This window comes from Silurus aristotelis (genome assembly GCF_946808225.1).
Source record: "Silurus aristotelis genome assembly, chromosome: 4".
In the NCBI taxonomy this organism is placed as follows: domain Eukaryota; kingdom Metazoa; phylum Chordata; class Actinopteri; order Siluriformes; family Siluridae; genus Silurus; species Silurus aristotelis.
The window spans coordinates 15138429-15151203 of record NC_139577.1 but is presented as its reverse complement, the minus strand read 5'-3'; positions in this window follow the sequence as shown (position 1 = coordinate 15151203).

Below are 12775 nucleotides of genomic sequence, written 5' to 3'. Positions count from 1 at the left end.
ACCCCGGGGGGCAGGACGCAACGGATGAGCGGCGTGGTACTCCTCCAGGAGTGCAGGGTCCAGTACGTCCCGCCGCGCCACCCACGACCGTTCCTCGGGGCCGTAACCCTCCCAGTCCACGAGATACTCCAGGCTGCTGCCCCGACGCCGTGAGTTCAGTATCTCTCTCACCGAGTAGACCGAGGGCTGCTCCAACACCTCCGGTGGCGGGGGTGCAATTTCCCTGGGTCGCAGTGTGTCCACGGGGGTGTAAGGTTTGAGGAGCGACACATGAAAGGTGGGGTGAATCCGGTACCGCGGTGGGAGTACTAGCCGGTAAGCTGCCTCGTTGACCTGCCTCTCGATCTGAAATGGCCCGATGTACCGGCTTCCTGCAAGGAAGCCGCAGTCGCAGATCCCGAGTGGACAGCCAGACCCAGTCTCCGGGCCTGTACTGGGGGGCCTCCCTTCTGCGTGCGTCAGCATGACGCTGGGTTTCTCTGGTTGTCCGGCACAGTTGGGTGTGTGCAGCCTCCCACGTCCTAACACTCTCCCGGAACCAGTGGTCCACTGCAGGTACATTGGCGGGCTCGTCGGTCCAAGGAAACAGCGGGGGCTGAAACCCTAACACACACTGAAAAGGCGTGAGTCCTGTTGTATCCTGGCGCAATGAATTCTGGGCGTACACCGCCCAGGGCAAGAACCGACTCCACTCCTCCTGATCCTGGTGGCAGTATGACCGTAGGTACCTTCCCAGGTCTTGGATCCTCCGTTCGGTTTGGCCATTCGACTGGGGGTGATACCCAGATGACAGGTTGACCGCGATCCCCAGTAGCCGAAAGAATGCTCTCCAGACATGTGAGGTGAATTGGGGACCTTGGTCAGACACCACTTCCTCCGGAAGGCCAAAGTTGCGGAAGACGTGATGGAAGAGGGCTTCTGCCGTATCCAGGGCTGTGGGGAGGCCTTGTAGGGGAACAAAGCGGCAGGCTTTAGAGAACCGATCGACGACCACTAGGATGCATGTATAACCCCCCGAGCGAGGAAGGTCAGTGACGAAGTCCACGCCGATGTGCGACCATGGTCGTTGTGGAATAGGCAGGGGGATGAGTTTACCCACTGGCAGATGCCGGGGGGTCTTTGACATGGCGCAGGTGTTGCAGCCCCGGACGAACTCCGCCACCGTATTGCTCATCCTGGGCCACCAGTAACGTCCCTGAACCAGACGTAGGGTTTGTTTCCGACCCGGGTGCCCCGAGCCTGGGTTTTCGTGAACAGACCTGAGCAGGGTCTGTCGGCATTCTTGTGGCACATAGGTTCGGTTTCCGGGGCAACCAGGGGGCGCGGGTTCCCTCCGTGTGGCCGCGCGAATATCCCCGTCCATGTCCCACACAATGGGACTCAAAATGAGCGTGGGAGGCAAGATCGGTCCTGACTCGACGGGTTCTTCAGGCCCATAGACCCTGGAGAGCGAATCAGCCTTGCCGTTCTTTGACCCTGGCCGATATGTGATGCTAAAGTTGAACCTGGTGAAGAAGAGAGCCCAACGCGCCTGACGGGGGTTTAGACGCTTGGCCTCGCGGAGGTACTGGAGATTCTTGTGGTCGGTGATGACTATGAAAGGATGAGCGGCCCCCTCCAGCCAGTGTCTCCACTCTTCCAGGGCCAGCTTGATGGCCAGGAGTTCCCGGTTACCTATGTCGTAGTTCTGTTCAGCGGAGGATAACTTCTTTGAGTAGTAAGCACAGGGATGGAGCCGCGGGGGGTTCCCTGAACGCTGGGAGAGGGCGGCCCCTACTCCCGTGGAGGATGCATCCACCTCGACGACGAACGGGAGCTGAGGGTCAGGGTGACGAAGAACTGGGGCGGTACAGAACCTCTTGCGTAGTTCCCCGAAAGCCTTCTGTGCCTCCGGGGTCCAGGAAAGGACCTTGGCCTTACCACGCAATAGTGATGTGAGCGGGGCGGTAACCAGGCTGAAACCTCCTATGAACCGGCGGTAGAAGTTAGCGAACCCTAGAAACCTTTGGAGCTCCTTGATCGTGGTGGGGGCCGGCCAATCTCGTACGGCTATCACTTTTCTCTCATCCATCCTGATGCCTGCTGCGTCGATGACGTAACCTAGGAACTGCGTCTCCGAATGGTGAAACTCACACTTGGAGAGGTTGAGGTACAGTCGGTGTTCTCGCAGCTGTTCTAGGACTTGGGTGACGTGTTGATGGTGTTCTTGTAGCGTACGTGAGTAGATCAGGATGTCGTCGATGTAAACGATCACGAACCGATGGAGAAAAGGACGGAAAACCTCGTTCATGAAGGTCTGAAAGACGGCTGGAGCAATGGAGAGCCCGTACGGCATGACCCTGTACTCGTAATGGCCTGAGGGAGTGATGAAGGCCGTCTTCCATTCGTCCCCCTCTCGGATGCGCACCAGGTTGTAGGCACTTCGGAGGTCTAGTTTGGTGAAAACGCGAGCCTCCCGTAGTTCCTCCAAGGCTGCCGGGACCAGGGGGAGCGGATACGGAAGCGGGGAGATCTGTGCGTTCAAGCCCCTGTAGTCGATGCACGGCCGCAAACCTCCATCCTTCTTGGCCACAAAAAAGAAACTGGAAGCCGCCGGAGAGGTTGACTGTGTAATGAAACCCTGACGGAGGGCCTGCTGGATATAACCCTCCATCGCTTGGTGTTCCGGGGCTGCCAAGGGGTATATCCGTCCCTTCGGTAGCTTAGCTTCGGGCTTCAGTTCAATGGCACAGTCCCATGGCCGGTGTGGGGGTAACCTGGTAGCAGCCTCCTCGCTGAAGACGTCCGAGAAAGCATGGTAGACCTGGGGGACTTCCACCTGAGAGGGTTGTTTTGCTCCTTCAACTCGAGTTGCTGCCAAGGTCAAGGTGGTCCGGGGTGGAGTCGGGAGTGGATGTAAGCATGTCTGCCGGCAGGTGGGGCTCCACTCCAAGATGTCACACGGGTCCCAGGAACAAGTAGGGAAGTGTTTGGCTAACCAGGGACGACCTAGGATCACGTCCACTGTCAAATCCTCCAGTACGAGAAGCTGGATTTCCTCGTGATGTAACACTCCGACCTGGAGGGTGATAGGGGGCGTGCAGTGCTTCACCTTACCCCGTCCTAAAGGACGTCCCTGGATAGTCTGCACGGTTAGTTCCTGAGATCCCCGCTGCCGGCGTAGCTGGAGGCGTTCTAGACACGCCTGTGAGATGAAGTTTCCCGCTGATCCTGAGTCGACCAGAGAAATGACAGATAAAGAGTGAGCGGAGGTTTTTAAGGTGACCTGGAGTGTGGACAAATGAGTAATGTCAGAAGTAAGAGTGACACTACTCACCGTCCGACGGGGAGGTCTAACTGGGCATTGGGCCACGCGATGTCCTCCTTCTCCACATTAGAGGCAGGCCTGAGTCGCCCGTCGGCGCTCCCTTTCCTGCTGAGATAGTCGCTGTGAGCCGAGTTGCATGGGTTCCGGCAATGGAGCTGCTGATGCCGCCATGGCGGGCGCTGGGTCGTGCAGGGGAAACCGGCCAGCAGTCAGGTGTTGAGAAACGCGGATAGATCTCTGAAGAAACGCCTCTAGTCCTAGGGTGTCATCAAAGGTGGCCATTGCCAGCCGGAGCTCTTGGTTTAACCCCCTGCGATACACAGCCAGCAGCGCCTTCTCGTTCCAGCCAGCAGATGCCGCCAGAGTACGGAAGCGGAGGCTGTAACCCGAAACGCTGTCAGTTCCCTGCTGGATGTTCAGCAGCTGATCTGCCGTTGAGGTATCCCCGGGGGCGGTGCTAAAGACCTCGGCGAAATGCCCAGTGAAAGCGGCAAATGACGTCAGCGCCGGGCTCGCTGCGCTCCAGAGCGCTCTCGCCGACGCGAGCGCTCTTCCAGAGAGAAGGGATATCAAAAACGCGACCTTAGCTCGTTCGCTGGGAAAGTTCTGGGGTTGCATCTCGATATACAGGGATACCTGAAGCAGGAAGCCCTGGCACTCAGCCGTGTTTCCGGAAAAAGAAGCCGGGAGCGCAACCGGGCTGCCGAAAGCTGAACGGGGAGGAATCGCGACCGCGGGTCGGTCAACCAAATCCGCAGCCGCGGCTGCGGGCTGATCCTCCATACCAAGGTAACGCGGTTTAGCTCCTTTCCCTGTTGCCCTTCGGTTTTGTTAAAGGTCCGTTCTTCTGTCAGGCACAAGAACTCTCAGGAAACCGGAGGTTGAATGTACAAGAAACGTGTTTACTTAAGTCACTCAAGAAATGAAAGAGCAAAGCAGAACAACACGCAGGCATGAACTAAAACACAAAAGAAATACAGAAAACAAAAGAAACGTCCAACACACATGAAGCGTGATGTAAACACAAAGGGTGAGAGAGTCCACAATGTTCGTAGGCCTAAGCTGTAGAACGGACGGTGAGACTGTGAACGACTGGGGTTTATATATGGTGGTGACTGATGTGACCCAGGTGGTGATGATTAGTAATCAGGTGAGCTGCTAGGGTGGATATGAGTGTTAGGAGAAGGCGTGGCTGGTGGATCCCTGACAGTTAGAGGGTAATGCTGGTTCCCATAATTTTGTTGTGCATCTCTGTTTATCTTTATGAATTCCAATCTGGCCATCTCATGGTATTCCAGCTAAATTTCCGCACATAAAATTTTTCCAGAGAATTGGATTGGATTGTAAATTGAAATTTTGTTATCAACTACTGTTGTTTTCCTTGGCTGACCATTTAACATCTGGTTGTAGCCAACGTTTGTGCGCTCTGACATTCATGTTAGTTTATCCTTCTTAACAGCATACCAATCTTAACAGAAGTAACTCAGGACTTAAACCATTACATTTAGAGCCATTCATTGTTTAAACAATCAAACTCAACACATGTGGGCAACAACAAAATACCTTTTACAATATTTCCCTCTATGTTACAATATTTTTCATCACTTGGCTTTAAACAAAATGTATCATGGCCTAAGCTGTTTAGCACATTTAGATCAAGACTCAGGAAACGACAGATGGTCGTTTGCCTTTTCAAGGGAGGTAATGTATACGACGGAACACATAACCACACAAAGGCAAAATGAAAGCTGTACTGGCAAAAAAAGATCTTAGATTCATAATTGCACAGTTTATACAGCGTAACTGATTCTTGGGGTGAATTGAAGTTTCTGAATAAATAATGTGCCAACTCCACAGTCTGAAAAAAGAAGTTCTTCCTGATAGCAAACCACAACTTACAGCAGCTGGACTTTGTCTTTCATTTGTAGAATTGCAGCTGAAATTGTCATCAGGGTACATGCAAGTAAAAATATGTAACCTCACCCTTACATTTGCACTGACATTCTTTTTCCCAATGAATATATATATTCTTTTGTGTTGATAACTTTGACGGCTTTTTAAAATCTGACTGTAAGGAACTAAATGAAATTGTTTTGTATTGTATATGATTAAGTCTGCTATAATAATTATAAATATAGGAAGGCACTCCAAACGTGAACTGACAACTTGGGATTCATATTTAGGTTGTTGTGTCTGTGCTGCATTTCCGTGTATTTATATTTGATAATGTAATATGGTTTGTAATATAGATAGATAGATAGATAGATAGATAGATAGATAGATAGATAGATAGATAGATAGATAGATAGATAGATAGATAGATAGATAATTTAGGTTTAGATTATTTAGATTATTATTAGATTTTATAATAATCATTAAACCCAAAATAATCGATTTCGCCTTGGATTTCACTACTAAGTTGGTGTTTGTCACAGGCACTAATCTATTTATAAAGTATTTATTACTTTTGTGTTGTAGGGCGAGGATACAGTTTTTGTCGAACATTTACAATACATTTTGTTTAACAGATATTACAATATTGCGCCTGTAGAGGGCAGTCATTAGTCCGTAAAATGCAATCAGTCATGAGTTGAAAAAACTTACATAATTATTTTTTTGTCGTTACAGCGAATTGGCGAACAAGATCGTTCCAGTGGCGGGCGGTCAGGGCCAGCAAAGCCTTCTCTCTCTGCTGGCCTAAACCCTATCAGAAGCACTGACCAACATTTACAACCTAATATTTGTTACATTAAATCTTATTAATTTATTTCCAACAGTTTATTCTCTTCTTTTCGTAGTGTTTCTCTTGGCTGCACTGCTTCCAGTATGTGTACGTTAGATTATTTGTCCCATTAGATTTCAGCCTCTATGTGCTATGTGCACATATTAATACATCCGAGTTAGCCTTTTTTTATGCCTACGGAGGAAGGGAAATTTATTTGGTCTGGGACATACTTAAAAATCCATTTTCAAGAAAAGCTAGACATCGTGAGGAGAGGTCGCCAACCCCGAAGCTAGCTAGCTTGTCTCAGCCTGGGAAAAAGAGTTTGTTCACCACTTCCACTGAACTAGTAAATACGAGCGGTACCACTGGTTTACGGCCTCTGAGGAGCGGTGCAAATTATGAGTCTGCATCTCTGATGGGTAGTGTAATGTATTGTCATTTTGACAATGTTTCTTAAAGTGGTGCTCCGGCCTCTATAATTGATGATATGACTCCTCCTACTTTGTATATGCACTGCAGTACCTAGTATATAAGACGTTGCACTGGGGCGAAGGTAAGAAAAATGACCCATCTAAAGTCCTGAACAAGTTCGCCAACTATATAAGGCCGATGAAAAATAAGAGAATAGCCAGACACCGATTTAAACTAAGAAAACAAGGAGTCACGGAAGGTTTTGATCACTCTTTGAAGGATTTGAGACTGCTCATGAATTGCGAGTATGGCAATATAGATTATATGTTGGTCGATGCAATAATAGCGGGTGTCAGAGAAAAGCGTGTCCAAGAGGGACTGTTAGACAAAGGGGAAGATTTACCGCAACTAAAAGCAATTGAAATCGCCCAGCAGTTTGAACTGTCTTAAGCAAATTAAAATTGTCAGAAGCAAATTAAAATTGTCAGAGAAGAAAATCTAAAAAAAAAATACCAAACAGCAAACAAGAAAACCTTTCAGAAAAATCTGACAAAATTTGTGCAGAAAGAAATGCATGTAAATCGACCAAAAATCTGTCCAAGTTGCGGTAACGACCCAGCACATGTCGAGCAAAAGGCTCTGTATGCTCATACTGTCACAAACCGAACCACTGGGTGGTAGTATGCTGAAAAAGATCAGTAAACACAGTCAGTGTGCAGCTGCAATCAGAAACAGAAGATGATGAGATGCTGAGCATAAATATCACACAAACACATGAGCACAGTGATGACAAATGGACAGCAGACATTTAAATTCTGTCACAGAAGGTACCATTTAGAATTGATACTGGAGAAAAATGTAAAACTTTGACTTTAAGTATTTATCAGGCACTCAAGTCAAGTCAAGTCAAGAAGCTTTTATTGTCATTCAACCATATATAGCTGATGCAGTACACAGTGAAATAAGACAACGTTCCTCCTGAACCCAGGTGCTACATAAAACAACATAAAACAACAGTAAACAACAGTCACAGAACAGAAGAACACAGGGCCAGGAACTAAGATCCTCACCACATAAAGTGCATGTGTGCAACTGGTGCAAACAGTGCAAAAGACATCACAAGACAGTAAGATTCCTGTATGATGGTGAGCTTAAATGCTCTAATCGAGTGCTGAAGTCCTACTCTAACCACAAGCTGAAGCCTAAAGCTGCGGTTGACCTTCTGACTAAATATAACTATGCTGAGATATTAACAGAATTTGAGATTGTGGACATCTCTCAAGAAAATGTGCTCAGCGGTGCAACAGCAGGGGCTTAGTTATGCGGCTTGATGCATTGCAGCCTAATAACAAAGAAGTTAAGACACATTACGGTCACACAACAACAGAACAAAATGTGCCAGCTGGACTAGACGATTACCCAAAAGTGTGCAAAATGTGTAGTCCATTCTGTCCGCCATAAACCAGCTGCACTGAAAAAGAAAATAATAGAGAAACTACATGAGATGGTTAAAGATGGATACATCACAAAAGTCAGCCAACCGACCATGTGGGTGAGTTCAATGGAAGCAGCGTCCGTAATGGCAAGATAAGGATCTGCATTGACACAAGCGACTTGAATAAGGTCATAAAGAGGGAACATTACCCAATGCGAACCATCTAAGAGGTAGTCTCCGCAATGCCTGGTGCTAAAGTCTTCTCGGTCTTGGATGCAAAATCTGGTTTCCTGCAAATAGAACTGGATGAAGCATCATCATTTTTGACAACCTTTACAACGCCCACTGGTAGATTAAGGTGGCTTAGGCTACCTTTTGGCCTAAAATGCGCACCAGAAATTATGGTTGAGATGCTTGAGGGCATCAGCGGAGCAATAAGTGTCATGGACGACATTCTCATCGCAGCACCCTCAGTAAAAGAACATGATGAGACACTCTGCAAAGTAATTCAGAGAGCAACAAGCTATAATCTGAGCCTCAATTTTGGCAAATGCCATATCAAGCAATCTTCTATGCCATACGTAGGACACCTGATAACATCAGAAGGTCTGAAGGCAGACCCAGCGAAAATAGAGGCTGTCAAGTCAATGCCAACACCAACAGACAAGGATGGTGTTCATCGTTTTCTAGGTTTCGTCACCTATCCGTCAAAATTCCTGCCGAACCTCAGCAAAGTCGACTCTAAAACAGCTCCTGAACGAGGAAGTTGAATTTGCATTGCAACCAGCACAACATCAAGCGTTTGACAAACTCAAGGACTTATGCTCAAAGCCCCCTGTGCTCCATTTTTTTTATACATCCATGCCTGTTAAGATCTTCTGTGATGCCAGCAGCAATGGCCTTGGTGCTGTTTTACAACAGGACAGTCATCCAGTGGCTTCCTCATCCAGGTCTCTGACAGATACAGAAACGCGCTACGGGCAAATTGAGAAAGACATGCTTTCAGTAGTTCATGCATGTGTCAAGTTCCACAATTACATATTTGGAAACCATGAGCGGCCCTCGTGCTGGGCTGAAGCCTGGAGATGAAGTAAGGATGCAACCACATCCTGGCAGTCACAAATTGTCTCCTGGAGTTGTTGTGAGATCACACTGTGCCCCAAGATCTTATGTTGTTGACCGTGGAAGTAGACATTCAGCATCTTCGCAAGAGCACAGCAGCTGCTAACGAGTCCCGTCACAGGCTTAACGATGATCAGTGGACAGAGACATCAGAGTCAGTGAGTGTCAAGGAGCCAAAGTCTGTGGATCATCCTAATTCATCCCAAGCATCACCTGCAGAACTCAGGACTGCTAAGACGACATTGTCATCTGGGCAGTATACTACCAGACGAGGCAGAGTGGTGAAGCCTCCTGACAGGCTCTGCTTGTAGTCAGGAAAAGGCGTGGTAAAGACGCCTTGTGGAAGTGATGTGCTAGCAACCTCTCCTCCCTAAATACACCTGTTTATGTTCAACAGTTCATTGTTTAATAGATTGTGTTTTTGACTAGGTTGCATACATCTCTTCGATATGTGAACATGCAAGTTGTATGCAAATTCCAGAGTTAAAGAACAAACACTGCAATGTTTAATACTTGTAATTGACTGTATGTATACAAAGTGATCATTTTAGCAAGGTTTCTGTTCCATGCTTAGGAGGGGAGATGTAATGTATTGTCATTTTGACAATGTTTTTTTAAGTGGCGCTCCGGCCTCTGTAATTGATGATATGACTTCTCCTACTTTGTATATGCACTGCAGTACCTAGTAAAGAACCAAGCATGTCTCGTTACTGAAGCTGTGTGTCAGTCGCATTACTTTACAAGTAGGTTGTATTTTATTAAAATCTTTTATGTTTTGTTCATGTTATTAGACAAATATTGATTCTGAGCTGCTCCAGATGATGTCGGTGGCACAGTTGTGGTTGTAGTGTAGAGGTTTGGAGTCTTAACTGGGTTTCTTGTTTGGTAAAATGGTATTCACCCTCCATATGTGAAATGACTATCTCTCTGTAATGCTACACATTGTTATATTGTGTTTTTGTATAGTATTGATGGATTAAGTTGGGTAAGTCCTCACTGAAGGCCCAGGTACCAAATGCACGGCCCGCCACTGGATCATTTAAATAATCTACAATGTTGTTATACATTACTTTAACAAAAAGAATAATCTTGAAACTTGAACAAATGTGGCAAATTAAAACAGACTTGTAGGGTTTTACATCAATATTATTATAGTAATATATATTTATATTGTATAAAATTAAATAGTTTTTTAGGACCAGTTAAAAATTTTATATGTTAAAGTGGCATATGTTTTGACTTGCATGTAATGGTGAAGTAGACTTCATAATTTTGGTCCAATATGTTGTAAGACATGAAACAGAGGTCCGAACGTTAAATCATCAACTGAAACTATTTATTGAAAATAACAGCAAACAGTTTTAGTGTTAAGATAGAAATGTAAATTAATAAATACATTAAAATAAAATAAAGTTGAGAGAAGAGGTGACCATCTGTGAGCAACAGTATGGTTTTATGCCGAGGAAGAGCACCACAGATGCCTTATTTGCTTTGAGGATGTTGATGGAGAAGTATAGAGAAGGACAGAAGGAATTGCATTGTGTATTTGTGGATTTAGAGAAAGTGTACGACAGGGTGCCAAGAGAGGAGTTGTGGTATTGTATGAGGAAGTCAGGTGTGTCAGAGAAGTATGTGAGGGTGGTGCAGGACATGTATGAGGACAGTGTGACAGCAGTGAAGTGTGCAGTAGGTACGACAGACTAGTTCAGGGTGAAGGTTGGACTGCATCAAGGATCGGCCCTGAGCCCTTTCCTGTTTGCAGTGGTGATGGACAGGTTGACGGACGAGGTCAGACAGGAGTCTCCCTGGACTATGATGTTTCCGGATGATATTGTGATTTGTGGTGAGAGTAGGGAGCAGGTTGAGAAGAGCCTGGAGAGGTGAAGATATGTACTGGAGAGAAGGGGAATGAGAGTCAGTAGGAGTAAGACCGAGTACATGTGTGTGAATGAGAGGGAGGGCAGTGGAGTGATGCGGTTGCAGGGAGAAGAGCTGGAAAAGGTGGAGAAGTTCAGGTACCTGGGGTCAACAGTGCAAAGTAATGGAGAGTGTGTTAGAGAAGTAAAGAAAAGAGTGCAGGCAGGGTGGAGTGGGTGGAGAAGAGTGACAGGAGTGATTTGTGATAGTAGGGTATCTGCAAGAATGAAAGGGAAAGTTTATAGGACTGTGGTGAGACCTGCGATGTTGTATGGATTAGAGACAGTGGCATTGAAAAAAAGACAGGAGGCGGAGCTGGAGGTGGCAGAGCTGAAGATGTTAAGGTTTTCGTTGGGAGTGACGAGGATGGACAAGATTAGAAATGAGTTTATTAGAGGGACAGTGCATGTAGGATGTTTTGGTGACAAGGTGAGGGAGGCGAGATTGAGATGGTTTGGACATGTGCAGAGGAGGGACATGAATTATATTGGTAGAAGAATGCTGAGGATGGAGCCACCAGGTAGGAGGAAAAGAGGAAGGCCAAGGAGGAGGTTCATGGATGTGGTGAGGGAAGACAAACGGGTAGTTGGTGTGAAAGAGGCAGATGTAGAGGACAGGGTGGTATGGAGATGGATGATCCGCTGTGGCGACCCCTAATGGGAGCAGCCGAAAGAAGAAGAAGAAGAAGAAGAAGAAGAAGAAGAAGAAGATTAAAATAAAATAAAGTATTAACAGTCACAGGTTAAAGTTATTTGCCATAAACCACACCGTATAAAAGAAATAGTCTTCACATTATTACTTCACTTAACACATTTCATCCCAGAACTCAGTCCAAACATCGCCCAAAAGGAAAAATAAAGTCTCTCTGCACAGCTTCTGAAACTCACAGAGAGAACCATTACTGTACATCAGAGATGCCCAAACTATTACATTAACTTTTCCCAAACTAGTTTAAATTAAGATCAAATTAAATATGAAAATAAGGGTATAAAAACCCACTGATACATATCTAATTTTGTTATAACCTGTGAAAAATTGAACTTAAAATAATAAGTAGAGAATATAAATTATTTTGAACCCTAACCCTAACCCTAGGCCCACAGCCTTACTAAACCTGCGCAAATTTGTAGTAGCACCCTTGCTGAGATTTTCACAGGCCTGCAGCTCCATTGTTCTCCTGCTTTTGTTGTGCAAACACACCAATTACCTTTGAGGCCTGGCACATTTGCAGAGAGAGAGAGAGAGAGTCATGAGTATATGTGCTTTTTTTCTATAGGCCTGTATAGTACACATCAGAAAACATTGTACCACTGGTGTAAAATTATACACACACATTCACATACGTTCACATGGTTATAGTCTGTTATCGTGTTGGGTTTCCTTTTTCTGCCGTCGCCGATCGTCACATGACGTCTTGGTGCATGGAACTTAGAACACATACAGTCTTGGGTTTTTTTTGGTGAATAAATTGTCAAGCAGACACTGCCACTTCTAAGCCCTGACGTGGAGAATACCTCTCCCCGTGCAGTGTCTTTTGCAAGCTGAGGAAGTTCAAGCCGGACTTTATTCACTGTGCCCAGTAGCGTTGTTTTCCGCTGCAGCAGTCTGTGCGACAGTGACAGTGAAGTAAAGAAATTGTCCATTGTGACATTTCTCCCATCATCCAAAAATGGCTCAATTAGATTCATGACCACGTTCTCTGCCAGCCTCTCTCCCTTCTGACGACTGGGGTCCTTTCCCAAGTAAGGAGATACAAATCCCAAATTTGTCTGGCTTGGTTGCGATATACTGTGTAAATGGACAACAAACCTTGGTAGGGAACAGCTGTTCATCTATGGTCATGTGTTCTCCTGGAGTG